The sequence below is a fragment of the Pan paniscus genome, chromosome 1, assembly GCF_029289425.2.
Source record: "Pan paniscus chromosome 1, NHGRI_mPanPan1-v2.0_pri, whole genome shotgun sequence".
Lineage (NCBI taxonomy): Eukaryota > Metazoa > Chordata > Mammalia > Primates > Hominidae > Pan > Pan paniscus.
Window position 1 is genome coordinate 60,611,598 of NC_073249.2, and position 15,073 is coordinate 60,626,670.

The window sequence follows — 15,073 nt, forward strand, 5'->3', positions numbered from 1 at the left end:
AAGGCTATAATTGCCCCAATGACCTAAGATCCTTAGGAGTTTGTGATGGCAGTGGCATGATTCCACTGGGAGCAGAAGCTAGGCTGATTGTCATATTGCTTGCAGGCACAGAGGGCCAAAAGGCTATTTTGTGGCCCTCTGTGTAGGTTGTTGCTGTCCACAGGCTGGTTGCTGGGCCAGGCTTGGACACACACTGGCATAGCCAACCTGAAGACTGTGTGACTATCTCCGTTGGGGGACAGGATTGCCACCAGACTGGATGTTGGGCTGAGTGTGTTCAGGCATAGCAGTGCCTGGTGACCTTCTTGTGGTCTGTCTTCAGGAGAAGGGTCACTCCCAGACAGCTGTCAGGCTAAGAGTGAGGGTGAGTAGGCATGATTGGGCCATGTGGCATTGTGGCAGTTTCTCTGCAGGGATGAGGCTGCCCCAGATGGCTGTTAAACCAGATGCAGGAGGATGCAGATACCGTGGGAGCCCTTTGACCTTGCCTCAGTCTGTCTAGCCACCAGACTGGCTGTTGGTATGTACATGAGTGGATGAGAATGTGTCAAGCCTGGGTGTATCTGAAGCAATCTGTGGTGAGTCTATGCCAGTCATAGGACCTGGTGTTGGGCTAAGTAGACATGTAAATGTGCAGCAGGCTGGGCTGACTAGTGGCTTCTGTACTGTGCAGGCCCACCAGTTCACTGGGGTAGTGGTATGTTGCACAGGTTTAGAGGCTGGGGTCTTGGTCATTACATCTGTCCTAGGCTCCAGGCAGCTGGGGAGGTGGTATTGCAGGCACTTGTGTGAATCTGGGCAAATTACAGAGAAACCTTAGGTATGGAGAGGGTCAGTTGCTCCTAGCCCCTAGGATAAGACTTACTCTAGTAGTGGTTTCAGTTTCAAGAAGACACTGAGCCATAGCAGCTTAGGATGTGGGAGTCGGGGTGCTGAAGGCAGACTTCTACTTTGAGGCAATGTAGCTGCATGAATTCCCAGCTACTCTCCGAACAGTATCTGGGGATTTTGAGAGCTTGAGATTTCTAATGAAGCAGAAATTGCTAGCATTCATGGCAACAACAGAAGCCACTAGGGATGTCTATTATATCTAGAGATCTTTGGTAAGAAGTCCCCTCTGACTTCAAGCCAATTTCAGCAAGAGAGACAGTGTGGCAGAGGAAGAATACCTTGCTCCCTTCTTTATGGTCCTATCCTGGGCTTTTGTGATCACTGTTCTCTGAGATTTCACTGTTCTCCTAGTTCTCTCCAGTGTACTTCTTCAGTCACTCTAATGAAAATATCCCCTCTCCCCTCTCCCCTCTCCCCTCTCCCCTTTGCACAGTCTCCCTCTGATGCCCAGCTGAGGCTGGACTGTGCTGCCACCATCTCGGCTCACTGCAACCTCCCTGCCTGATTCTCCTGCCTCAGCCTGCCTAGTGCCTGGGATTGCAGGCGTGCACTGCCACGCCTGACTGGTTTTCGTATTTTTTGGTGGAGACGGGGTTTCACTGTGTTGGCCGGGCTGGTCTCCAGCCCCTGACGGTGAGTGATCTGGCAGCCTCGGCCTCCCGAGGTGCCGGTATTGCAGACGGAGTCTCGCTCACTCAGTGCTCAATGTTTCCCAGGCTGGAGTGCAGTGGCGTGGTCTCGGCTCACTACAACCTCCTCCTCCCAGCCACCTGCCTTGACCTCCCAAAGTGCCGATTGCAGCCTCTGCCGGGCCGCCACCCCATCTAGGAAGTGAGGAGCGTCTCTGCCTGGCCACCCATCATCTGGGATGTGAGGAGCCCCTCTGCCCGGCCGCCCAGTCTGGGAAGTGAGGAGCGCCTCTTCCCAGCCGTCATCCCGTCTAGGAAGTGAGGAGCATCTGCCCGGCCACCCATCGTCTGGGATGTGGGGAGCGCCTCTGCCCCGCCGCCCCGTCTGAGATGTGAAGAGCGCTTCTGCCGGGCCACGACCCCGTCTGGGAACTGAGGAGTGTCTCTGCCCCACTGCCACCCCGTCTGGGAGGTGAGGAGCGTCTCTGACAGGCCGCCCTTTCTGGGAAGTGAGGAGCCCCTCTGCCCGGCAGCCGCCCCATCTGGGAAGTGAGCAGCGTCTCCGCCCGGCAGCTGCCCCATCCGGGAGGTGGGGGGCAGCCCCCGCCCGGCTGCCACCCCATCTGGGAGGTGGGGGGCACCTCTGCCCGGCCACCCCATCTGGGAAGTGAGGAGCCCCTCTGCCAGGCCGCCACCCCGTCTGGGAGGTGTACCCAACAGCTCATTGAGAACGGGCCATGATGATGATGGCGGTTTTGTCGAATAGAAAAGGGGGAAATGTGGGGAAGAGAAAGAGAGATCAGATTGTTACTGTGTCTGTGTAGAAAGAAGTAGACATAGGAGACTCCATTTTGTTCTGTACTAAGAAAAATTCTTCTGCTTTGGGATGCTGTTAATCTATAACCTTACCCCCAACCCCGTGCTCTCTGAAACATGTGCTGTGTCCACTAAGGGTTAAATGGATTAAGGGCGGTGCAAGATGGTCCTTTGTTGGACAGATACTTGAAGGCAGCATACTCGTTAACAGTCATCATCACTCCCTAATCTCAGGTACCCAGGGACACAAACACTGCGGAAGGCAGTGGGGCCCCTTGCCTAGGAAAACCAGAGACCTTTGTTCACACGTTTATCTGCTGACCTTCCCTCCACTATTGTCCTATGACCCTGCCAAATCCCCCTCTCCGAGAAACACCCAAGAATGATCAATAAATACTAAAAAAATTAAAATAAAAAAAGAAAATATCATGGTTTATTTCTTGTTTTGGTCCTTTTTTATAAGGAATATGAGCATATAAGGTAAGTCTACTCAGCCACTTGGCTGATGCCACTCTGAAAATTCTAATCACAGCAAGTTATCATTTTGAATTGCTACAACGTTACTATGCTACCACAGTTTCTGCAGAGCCTTCTTGTACATTTTTACATTTCTGCCTATCAGTTACTCTCATAAACTATCTAACACTCCAAGATGTATATATTTGAAAAATATCTATGGAATTGGGCCCCCAGGTTAGACAAGAAATGAGGAATGCAATAAACAGACTAGAGTTAGCAAATAAACCAGTCCTCACCATTAATATACTACTGTGTTTCTTTCCAAGTTTGAATAGTTTTCTTTTTCTGTATTACTGTGATTGAGATATTGAAAGCTGAGCTTCATCTGGATTTCACATCATCTGACATTAGGTTTACAGAAAATTTTACTTATACTAAACTCCCATATATATTTAATGCATATGGCAATGTGAAAGACCTCCAGACTGAAAATCCTCCTTAAAAAGGAAAGCATTTGAATGTTCTCCAACAAAAAGATGCTTTTATACAATATTACTATTTAAGTTTCTATAGAATTTTTTCTTTTTTACAGCTTATTAGTGTTCAATTGTATGTGCATAGATATGTATATGCCTCTTTTTTTGTCCATTTATCCTTTGAGGGACACTTATGTTGATTATATATCTTATCTACCGCAATAAACATGAGACTTGAACCCTCTCCTCAGCATAATGATTAGACATAAAAAATAAAAAATACAGATTAGACATAAAAAATAAAAAATTATGGAAATTCTGTCATTTGTGACAACATGGATGAACCTGGAAAACTTTTGTTAAATGAAATAAGCCGGGAACAAAAAGAAAAATGCTGCATGATCCCACTTATGTGAAGAATCTTAAAAAGTTGACTTTATACAAACAGAGGTTATAACTTTGTTTACTAGAGGCTGCAATAGGTAGGGAGGAGTGGGGATTGAGTAGATTTTGGTCAATTGATACATATTTACAGTTAGATAGGAGTAATAGGTTGGCAAGATCTACTGTGCAGAATGGTGATTATAGTTAATGACAATATATTGCATACTGAAAAATGCTAAGAGAGTGATGTTAATTTTCCTAACCACAAAATTTTTTGTCTTTTTTTTTTATTATACTTTCAGATTCTAGGGTACACGTGCACAACGTGTAGGTTTGTTACATATATATACATGTGCCATGCTGGTGTGCTGCACCCATTAACTCGTCATTTACATTAGGTATATCTCCTAATGCTATCCTCCCCCCTCCACCCACCCCACAACAGGCCCTGGTGTGTGATGTTCCCCACCTTGTGTCCAAGTGTTCTCATTGTTCAATTCCAACCTATGAGTGAGAACATGTGGTGTTTGGTTTTCTGCCCTTGTGTTAGTTTGCTCAGAATGATGGTTTCTAGCTTCATCCATGTCCCTACAAAGGACATGAACTCATCCTTTTTTATGGCTGCATAGCATTCCACGGTGTATATGTGCCACGTTTTCTTAATCCAGTCTATCACTGATGGACATTTGGGTTGGTTCCAAGTCTTTGTTATTGTGAATAGTGCCTCAATAAACATACATGTGTATGTGTCTTTACAGCAGCGTGATTTATAATCCTTTGGGTATATACACAGTAATGGGATGGCTGGGTCAAATGGTATTTCTAGTTCTAGATCCTTGAGGAATGGGCAAAAACTGGAAGTATTCCCTCTGAAAATTGGCACAAGACAGTGATGCTGTCTCTCACCACTCCTATTCAACATAGTATTGGAAGTTCTGGCCAGGGCAATCAGGCAGGAGAAAGAAATAATGGGTATTCAATTAGGAAAAGAGGAAGTCAAATTGTCTCTGTTTGCAGATGACATTATAGTAGATTTAGAAAACCCCATTGTCTCAGCCCAAAATCTCCTTAAGCTGATAAGCAACTTCAGCAAATCTCAGAATACAAAATGAATGTGCAAAAATCACAAGCATTCCTATACACCAACAACAGACAAACAGAGCCAAATCATGAGTGAACTCCCATTCACAACTGCTTCAAAGAGAATAAAATACCTAGTAACCTAACCACAAAAATTTTAACTGTGTGGGTACACTTTTCAGTTAGCTATATTTAACAATTCCACAATATATTTATACTTCAAAACATCATATTGCACACAATAAATACAATTTTAGATGTGGTTTTAAAATAAATACATTTGAAAAACATTTTCTCTAGACTTTTTATTTCTATTTAAACAAATCTGTGTAATTTTTGGTTACTTAATTGTGTATTTATTTGGTCACATGATTTTTGTTTGTTTGTTTAATTCTAGGAAGAAGAATGCCAGCTGAGATCACAAGAACATTTGAAGGAATTTAAAACAAAAATACCTAAAACTGGGCATTATGTGATTGTGTTGTATGGAAGATAAACTCTACTAAGTGTGTTAGACAAGTCCCCATAAATTACACAAGGTAAGGAGGAACACACACACACACATTGGTGAAGTTATACATGAGTTCATAAATTACCTGTACAGCAGCAGTCAGGCTCAGTACCCTAAGGTATGAACCTCTGCTGTTGGTCCAAATTACTTCCCAAATGAGATGACTCAAGAGTAGACAATATGATTTGTCAAAATTCTACAGTAATGAAATGATGGGCCCAAAAGGATACATGTTAATTATAAATATGATTAAGAAAATACATAAAATTGAATGTTATTAACCCTATTTTTGAAGACTTTAAAGCCATATTATTTTAAAACTTCCCTATTCTATACGTTCCAAACAAGTAAAATTGGGAGAAAAGTAGTGATTTCAATTATACTTTTTTTTTTATCCAGCAACTCTGTAATTAATGTGATTCAACTGTTAGACTGTTTCATTGCTTAGAACATAAACTAAAAATTGTTTTATTCATTATCCTTGAGTTAAAAACATAACTGCTGAGACTTTTTAAAAAGTTTCTTTGGTTATCTTAACATATTTTGTAAAACAAACAACAACAACAACAACAAAACACTTGTAATCATAGGGAAAAGTAACCCACTTTAATTATTAAAATTGTTTTCTATGCACAGGTGGTGTTTCTTTATTTAATATTTCCCATTTGGATTTTTAAGAGCCATAGCAATATCCTTGAATTAAATACACGGCTGCACTTAATACTTTCTACCTATTTTTTCCTCATTATTTCTTTTATATACTTATGCAAGTATATTTAATATAATGGAAGGAACTAATGATATATAATAATTCTTAACTTATAAAATATTTATAGCTCTTAAACAAATTTGTATTTATAATTACTTTAGCAAAAAATATTTTAGTAGTAAAAGTTTTAAGACTCTTGATACTCAAGGAAAATATGTATTTAGGAGATAAATAAGGGTGAAAAATCCAAATGGACATAATTTTTAAAATTTTTCCTCAGGGCTAGCATATGCAATTTGTTGAGAAGCTAAAAACAGAGTTTGCTATAAAAATAATCTAATATCACGTTACTTCACAGAGAACCTTTATTAATAAATATCAAATATGCCCCCAAAATGCATTAGTAAACCATTCTAGTTTTCTTTTAGAAAAGAATATGTTTCCAATGATAAATTTATATTTTAAATATAACAGTAAAATTTGATCCGAGTGAAATCAACCTAGATATTTATAATCATATAATCTATATGTAAGTGATTTGTTTTATTGTAATAGTGAATTACTAATGTTTCTGACACAGTTTGAGATTTGCAAATTTTCCTAAAAATCCTTTTAATATTTGCATCAAAATTATAACCTTTCCACATGTCAATGCTGCTTATAATATGTGAAGTAACTTGTCTGACTCTGTGTTGTTATAAAGGAATACCTGGGCAATTAATCAATTTATAAAGGAAAGAGATTTATTTGACTCATAGTTCTTTGTTTGTTTGTTTGTTTTTGTTGTTGTTGTTGTTGTTTTGACAGAGCCTCACTCTGCCACTCAGGCTGGAGTGCAGTGGCACGATCTCAGCTCACTGCAACCTCAACCTCTCGGGTTCAAGTAATTCCTGAGTCTACTTCCTGAGTAGCTGTGATTACAGGTGTGTGCCACCACATCCAGCTGGTTTTAGTAAAGAGAGGGTTTCACCATGTTGGGCAGGCTGGTCTCAAACTCCTGATCTCAAGTGATCTGCCCAAAGTGCTGGTTACAGGTGTAAGCCACTGCACCTGTCCTGGTTTACAGTTTTCCATGCCCTACAAGAAGCATAACTCCAGTGAGGGCCTCAGGACGCTTCCACTCATCACAAAAGGCAAAGGGGAGTTAATGTGTGCAGAGATCACATGACAAGAGGGGTGGCAAGAGAGAGGGTAGGGAGATGCCAAGCTCTTTTTAAAAATCATTTCTCACAGAACCTAATAGTAGAGCAAGAACTCACTCATTACTTCAAGGATATCACCAAGATATTCATGCAAGATCTGGCCTCATGATCCAAACACCTCCCATTAAGCATTGCCTCCAACATTGCAGATTTGGAGGGTATCAATATCAAAGCTATGTCATACTATGAGCTGGTTAGGAATGAAAAACATTGTGCTCTAAAATCAAAAATTTTTGAAAGGGTATATGTATAGCCTATACTAATAAAAAGTAATTATAATACTTATAGTTTATGAAGTTTTACTCTTAAAAACCTTATACACATATATTGCATTTAATATTTACATGGGATAATATGCATAATATATTTTCCCAAGGCATTTAATAAAGTTTGAACAGGTTAAAAGAAAGATCTGATTATATAGAGACCAACTATGTATTACTTGTATTAACTAGCATTAGTACTGTAATTTCAATGTAATTGCACCCTGTAATTATCCAATGCCTTGCCTTCATCTGTTCCATTTCTTTCTTTACTTCAGAGTCTTCAATCTCTTCCTCTCATTTGTGAAGAAACACCAGAAGTGATCATTCTTCTCCGGAAGTCCAAGCAGCCCAGAAATTTTAAATAAGATATTCTTGACAAAAGAATTGCAAAAACAAAATGCAACTTTTTGAAGCTCTCTACAAAATTAGTAACAACAACAAAATAATAAGTATATTTTTCCAGGAATATAATAGAACTGAAAGTGTCAATAAAAATTTTTTGTTCAGGCTCAGTGGCTCATGCCTGTAATCCCAGCACTTTGGGAGGCCAAGGCAGGCAGATCACCTGAGGCCAGGAGTTCCAAATCAGCCTGGCTAACATGGTGAAACCCCATCTCTACTAAAAATATAAAATTGCTGGGTGTGGTGGTGCACACCTGTAATCCCAGCTACTTGGGAGGCTGAGGCAGGAGAATCACTTAAACCAGGGAGGCAGAGGTTGCAGTGGGCTGGAATCACACCATTGTGCTCCAGCCTGGGTGACAGAGTGAGACTCTGTCTCAAAATAAAAGAAAAAAGAAAAAAAAATTGACAAAATTGTGCTGAAAGAAATACTTTTTGGTTTGTTTGATTGAAAGGGAAAAATGTTGTTTTTACTTGTATCACTGATGTAGTTCAGATTTATAAAGGGTTTTGGTGCCTCATCTTATAGAGAATGTAGATTATATATGACTTCTTTGTGGGTATCTACTATCTTAAAGTTATCCTCACCATAGGATGATGTAATTCAACAAACCTGAATGATATTTTCCTTTTCTAAATAAAATACTATATGTAATTATATTTTTACTTTAATTATTAATAGATGCTACATATGAAGTTATTTTGGCTCTCTGCTCCTCTCATTCGACAGACAGCCACATCTCATGCAGCACCAGCTGCATCCATGAAACACCATAATGAAAGTGAAGGCTGAAGTAAACAAATTTGGCCATATCGAGGACCTGTCACCAGGTCTCCTTTTAACTCTGGCGAAAGAGATATTGTCACCATCAATGACCCTTTCATTGACCTCAACTGCATAGTCTAAGTGTTCTTGTTTGATTCCACCCATGGCAGGTTTCATGTCACTGTCAAGGCTGAGAAAAGGAAGCTTGTCATCAAAGGGAATCCCATTACCATCTTTCAAGAGCAAGATCACACCAAAATAAAATGAGCTGATGTTTATGCTAATTATGTTGTGGAGTCCGGTGATATCTTCACTATCATGGAGATGGCTATGACTCATTTAATGGGGGAGCCAAACGGGTCATTATCTCTGCCCCCTCTGGTGACATCCTTATGTTCATGATGGGCATGTACCATGAGAAGTATGAAAACAGCCTCAAGATGGTCAGCAATGCCTTTTGGGCCACCAACTTCTTAGGTCCCCTGGCCAAGGTCATCCATGGCAACTTCAGCATCATGGAGGGACTCACGACCTCAGTATATGCCATCACTGCCACATAGAAGGCTGTGGATGCCCCCTTTGGGAAACTGTGGCATGATGGCCACAGGGCTCTCCAAAACATCATCCCTGCATCTACTTGTGCTTCCAAGGCTGTGGTCAAGGTCAAACCTCACTGGTATAGCCTCCTGTGTTCCCACTACCAACATCTCACTCATGGACCTAACCTGCCGTTTGGAGAAACCTGCCAAATATGATAACATCAAGAAGGTGGTGAAGCAGGCACTGGAAGCCCCCTCAAGAGCATCCTGGGCTACACTGAGCACCAGGCTGTCTTGTCTGACTTTAACAGTGACACTCACTCTTCCACCATCGATGCTGGGGCTGGCATTGATAGATTTGGCTACAGCAACAGAGTGGTGGACCTTGTGGTCTACATGACCTCCAAGGAGTAGACCTCCATACCATCAGCCTCAATGAGACTAAAAGAGGAAGAGAGAGGCCCTTAGCTGCTGAGGAGTCCCTGCTCCACTCAGCCCACACCATACTGAGAATTTCCTCTCCTCACTGTTTTCATGCAGACTCCCTGAAGAGGGAGGAGCTTTGGTAGCCCTGCCTTGTTCTGACCATCAATAAATTCCCCTATACTCATTAAAAAAAAGAAGAAGAATGGAAAAAAAGAAATTATTTTTTGTTCTATTGAGACTAGATGTGATTAAACAACTCACAGATTGTCACTGTAACTGGCCTTTAAGGCTCGTAGGAGTGAAGATGGGTTTTACATCAAGTTTTTTTTTAATTTTTATATTGAGCTGAAAAAAGTGTAGGTAGTTTGTCGAGTCTATTTTTTTGGAAAAAGGAAGACCTAAGAGACATTTTATAATTGATTATTTCATGAATCTCATGCTTTGCCTGAATGTATTTCTCATGTTTTTCAATATATCATCCTGTTTTTTTGTGCTATTCTTTTCTTTCGGATATACTCTATGTCAAATATGACATATCTGAAAGAAATGCATCACTTGAGTAACTATATCGAATGACTCACTATTTTCACAATGAGAAGCACTAATGAGAAGTCTAAAAACAGAAGAAGGAGATCTAGCTATTTACTTCTTTATTTTGTTCCTGGTTTACTACCATTCTAAAAGTGGCAATAATATATGGTACAGCTCTTGTCAGTTATTACCTCTTCCACAGATCGAACTGTCTTTGTAGTTGTAGGAGATTTTCCCTATTTTCCACATTACTTCTTTGCTGGACTAGAGATAGTTATTTCAATATCCCTGGAAAAATTGTTTCAAGTTCCATCAACATTACAGATAGAAATAACTGTTGCTAGCACAATCAAATAAGTAAAACAGTGACTATATAGATACTTGTATGTAAGTATACACTAAGGAATTTTTTTTTAATTTAATTTATAAATTTTAAGAGAAAAACATTGAAAAATATTATTTCAAATCTGGAAAAGAAAACAATATAATTGCATTATTCCAAGTGAAGACAGGAAAGCCAGTATATTTTGATAAGAATGACTTACTAGTGGTTGGTTTGATTGTTTACATGTTTATTTTAATTGGTAAATAACTGTACCATTACGATTAATATATAATGTTTAGTATTAGCCCAATTAGAACTACTAAATTTGTTCTTCCTTCAGAGTACATTGATCCCATAGCATATTGATGTCATCAAAGACCATAGTTCTTCCAAACTCACCTGGACAATGGCAAAATGTATAACGTCAACTATGTTCAAAATTTAATATAAACAACAACTTGGACTCATCTTCAATTGCTTTTACTTCAATTTATTATCAATACAGCTAATGATGAATGTAAACAATACAGAGTATGAAGGTAAAAGCAAACAGGTCAATGTAATGTCCTTAAGATTAGTTCCTCCTGGGAATGCATTGATGTTTGTTGTTCTAAGCAGGCAAAATGCTCTGAGAGCATTATTCAGGCGGGTCCTTCACTCTGTTTTGCCTGCTTAGAACAACAAACATCAAATTAAGTAGTTCTAATCTAATCCTCCCTTTTTGAGATCAAACATCACATATAATTTCCATGTTAGTATAAGGTAACTTTAAAAAACTTTATAGGAGTATATTCATGTACCTTACACTTCACACATTAAAATTATACAATTCAAATTTTTAGTACATTTATGCAATTGTGAAAACATTATCACCATCAAATTAAGAACGTTTTTCAACCCAGAATAAATTCTGTAGTCATCAGTAGTCATTCCCCATTTCTCACCAAACCATCAGCCCTAGGGCATCACTAATATACTCTCTGTTTCAATAAATTTGCTTACTGTGGACATTTCAAACAAATAAAATCATAGAATATGCATTATTTTGTGAAGGGTTTCCTTCACTTGGAAAAATTGTTTCAAGTTTCAACTACAATACAGCATTTATAAGCACATATATTTCTTCATTAATTTTATTGCAAACAATATTCATATATACATCACATTTCTTTCATCAGTTGATGTGAATTTTTGAGCTTGCCATTTTTTGGTTATTGTGAATGATGGTGCTATTAACACCTATGTACATGTCTTTGTGTAGACATATGTTTTCATTTCTCTTGGGTAAATATCTAGGAATGGAATTACCGGATCATAGAGTAAATATATGTTTTACATGTTGAGATACTGCCAAACTGTTCTGCACAGTAGATGCACAATTTTTCATTCCTTCTAACAATGTTAAAGCCTAAAATTTTTCTGCATACTCACAAATACGTGTTTTCAGCTGTAATTTTAAAATTATAGCCATCCTAGTAGGTGTAAACTGTTATCTCTCTGTGGTTTTGATTTTCATTTCCCTGATGGGTAAAAATATTGAATAACTTTTCTTTATGTTTCTTTCTTTCTTTTTTTTTCTTTTTTAGTTAAAAACAGGCTCTCACTCTGTCATCAGGTTGGAGTGCAGTGTCACAATCATAGCTTACCTCAAACTCATGAGCTCAAGTGATCCTCACAGCTCAGCCTCTCAGGTAGCTAGGACTACAGGCACACAACACCATGACTAGATACATTTTGTTGTTTGTTGTTGTTGTTGTTGTTTCTTCTTGTAGAAATAGGTCCTCACTATGTTGTCCAGATATGTCTCATTATTCCTGTAGTAATTTTCCAGTTTCAAATACAGGATTATTAACTATAGTCATCATGCTGTATATTAGAACTCTATACTTCATCCTACACTACTGCTACTTTTTTTTATTCTTGAACGTTTCATTGATACAAAAGATTTGTACATATTTATTGGGATTATATAACTTTTTTTACATGCGTAGAATGTGTAATGATCAACTCAGGGTAATTAGGAAACCCAACACATCGAGCATTTATCATTTTTCTTGTTAGGAACATTTCAAGACTGTTTGCTATTTATTTTGAAATACACAAACTATATTCAATCTGCTCTGCTATTGAACATCATAATTTATTCTTTCGATCTGAATTTATGTTTCTACCCATATACCAATCTCTCTTCACCCACCTCTCCCCACCACCACCACCACCACCACCACCACCACCACCATACACACAGCCATCCTGGATTTGGTAACTAACTCCATGAGTTGGCACTCTCTAACTGGCAATGAGATTAAATTTTTAGCTCCCACATACTAGTAAGTATATGCAGCATTTGCCTTTCTGTGCCTGGCTTATTTCACTTGACATAATGTCCTCTAGTTCCATCCATGTTGCTGCAAATGATCCAACATTATTCTTTTTTTGGGGGTTAAATAGCCTTCCATGTGTGTTTGAGTGTGTATATATATACACGTGTGTATATAATATATAATACATAACACATTATATATAATACATAATATACATACATATTATATTTTATATAATATACACATGTGTATATATACACACACAAACACATACAAATATATATATAACCTACATATATGAGGTTTTATATATATTTATATATAGGGTTTTATATATAGGTTTTATATCTATATATGCTTTATATATAGTTTATGTATATAACCTCACATATATAAAACACCTCATATATATATTTACATGTATACAACCTATATATATGTAAAGCCTCATATATAGATTAAATATGTGTGTGTTTCTGTGTGTACACATATTATATAAAATTATATATAAAACCTCATATATATATACACACATGCACACATATATAGATATGAGGTTTACTTTATCCATTTGTTCACTGATGGATGCTTAGATTGATTCCCTGTCTTTGCTACTATGAATATTGCTGCTATAAATATGTGATATGATAGCTTTTTTTGGTTTTGACTTGCCTTTCCCTCATGATTAGTGATATTGAACACATTTTTATACACTGGCCATTTGTATATCTTCTTTGAAAAACTGTAAATTTAGGTTGTTTTCTAATTTTAAAATCAGTTTTTTTGTGCATGTGTGTTATTGAGTTGTGGGAGTTCCTAATGTATTTTTAGATATTAACTCCTTGCAAGATACATGGTTTGCAAATATTTTCTTCCAACACACATCCTGACTTTTTCATTTTGCTGTTTCTTTTGCTGTGCATAAGTTTTTTGATTTAATATTCTCACTTGTTTTTTGGTTTGATATTATATTTAGTTTTATTTTTCCTTTGATTGTCTGATTGTTTTGTGTCATATTGAAGCAATCATTGCCAATGCCATTGTCAAGTGTCAGACAACCAAAGGAAAAATATACTTTTTGTTCAAATAAGATATACAAAATGAATAAAAACATTAAGTGTAAGGCCTCACCATATATTTCATTGTAGAGTATTGATGTCAGGCTTTACATTTAGAGTTTTTATTCATTTTGAGTTGATTTTTTTATATGGTATAAGATAAGGATCCTGATTTTTTGTTTTGCATGTAGATATCCAGTTCTCTTAGCAAAATTTAATGGAGAGACTATCCTCTTCCCATTGTGTATTCTTGGTGCTCTTGTACAAAAATTGGTTGATTGTATAGGCTTGGGTTTATTACTGAACTCTCTCTTGTGTTCCATTAGATTATATGTCTGTTTTTATGCCAGTAACATAAATTTTTTTTTAATCACAATTAGGTGTCATGGTTTGGCTTTGTTTCCCCATCCAAATCTCATTTTGAACTATAATCCCATAAACACCATGTATGGTATGAGGGACCTGGTGGAAGGCAATTGAATCATGGGGCTGTTTCCCCCATGGTATTCTCCTAAGTTTTCACGAGGTCTGATGGTTTTATAAGGAGCTTCCCCCTTCACTCAGCTCTCATTCTTCTCCTTCCTGTCACCATGTAAAGACGGATGTGTTTGCTTCCCCTTCCACCATGATTGTAAGTTTCCTGAGGCCTCTGAAGCCCTGCAGATACTGTGACTTGATTAAGACTCTTTCCTTTGTAAATTACCTAGTCTTGGGTATTTCTTCTTAGCAGCATGAGAACAAACTAATAAAATAGATTTATAAAATAATTTGAAATTAAGAAGTGAGATGCCTCCAACTTTGTTTTTCTTTCTCAAGATTGCTATGGCTTTTCAAGGCCTTCTGGTGTTCCACATGAAATTGAGATTTTAAAAAATATTCTGTAAAAATTGTTACTGGGATTTTCATAGGGATTACATTTGCTCAATATACTACTTTGCATAGTATGAACATTTTAACAATATTAATTCTTCCAATATGAAGACTTGGTATATTTCCATTTATTTTTGTCCTTTTAGCTTTTCTTTCATTAATGTTTTATAGTTTTAAATGTACATGTTTTTCCTCACTTTCTTCATTAAATTAATACATCAGAATTATTTTTGATGCAATCTTAAATGGGATTGCTGTCTTGATTTCCTTTTTGAATAGATAGTTGTTTATATAAACACAACAGTTTTTGTATGTTGATTTTGTATACTTCAATTTTACTAAATCTGTATGCATGTGGCATCTTTATCTGGCTTTGGTATCAAGGCAATTCTGGCCTCAAAATTCATTT

At 37.7% G+C, this 15,073-nt stretch overlaps 1 pseudogene; it reads left to right on the top strand.

Moving 5' to 3' along the window:
* The first annotated feature begins 385 nt into the window (after positions 1–385).
* LOC100969972 (glyceraldehyde-3-phosphate dehydrogenase-like) lies at positions 386–10,040 on the top strand (annotated as a pseudogene).
* The last annotated feature ends 5,033 nt before the right edge of the window (positions 10,041–15,073 follow it).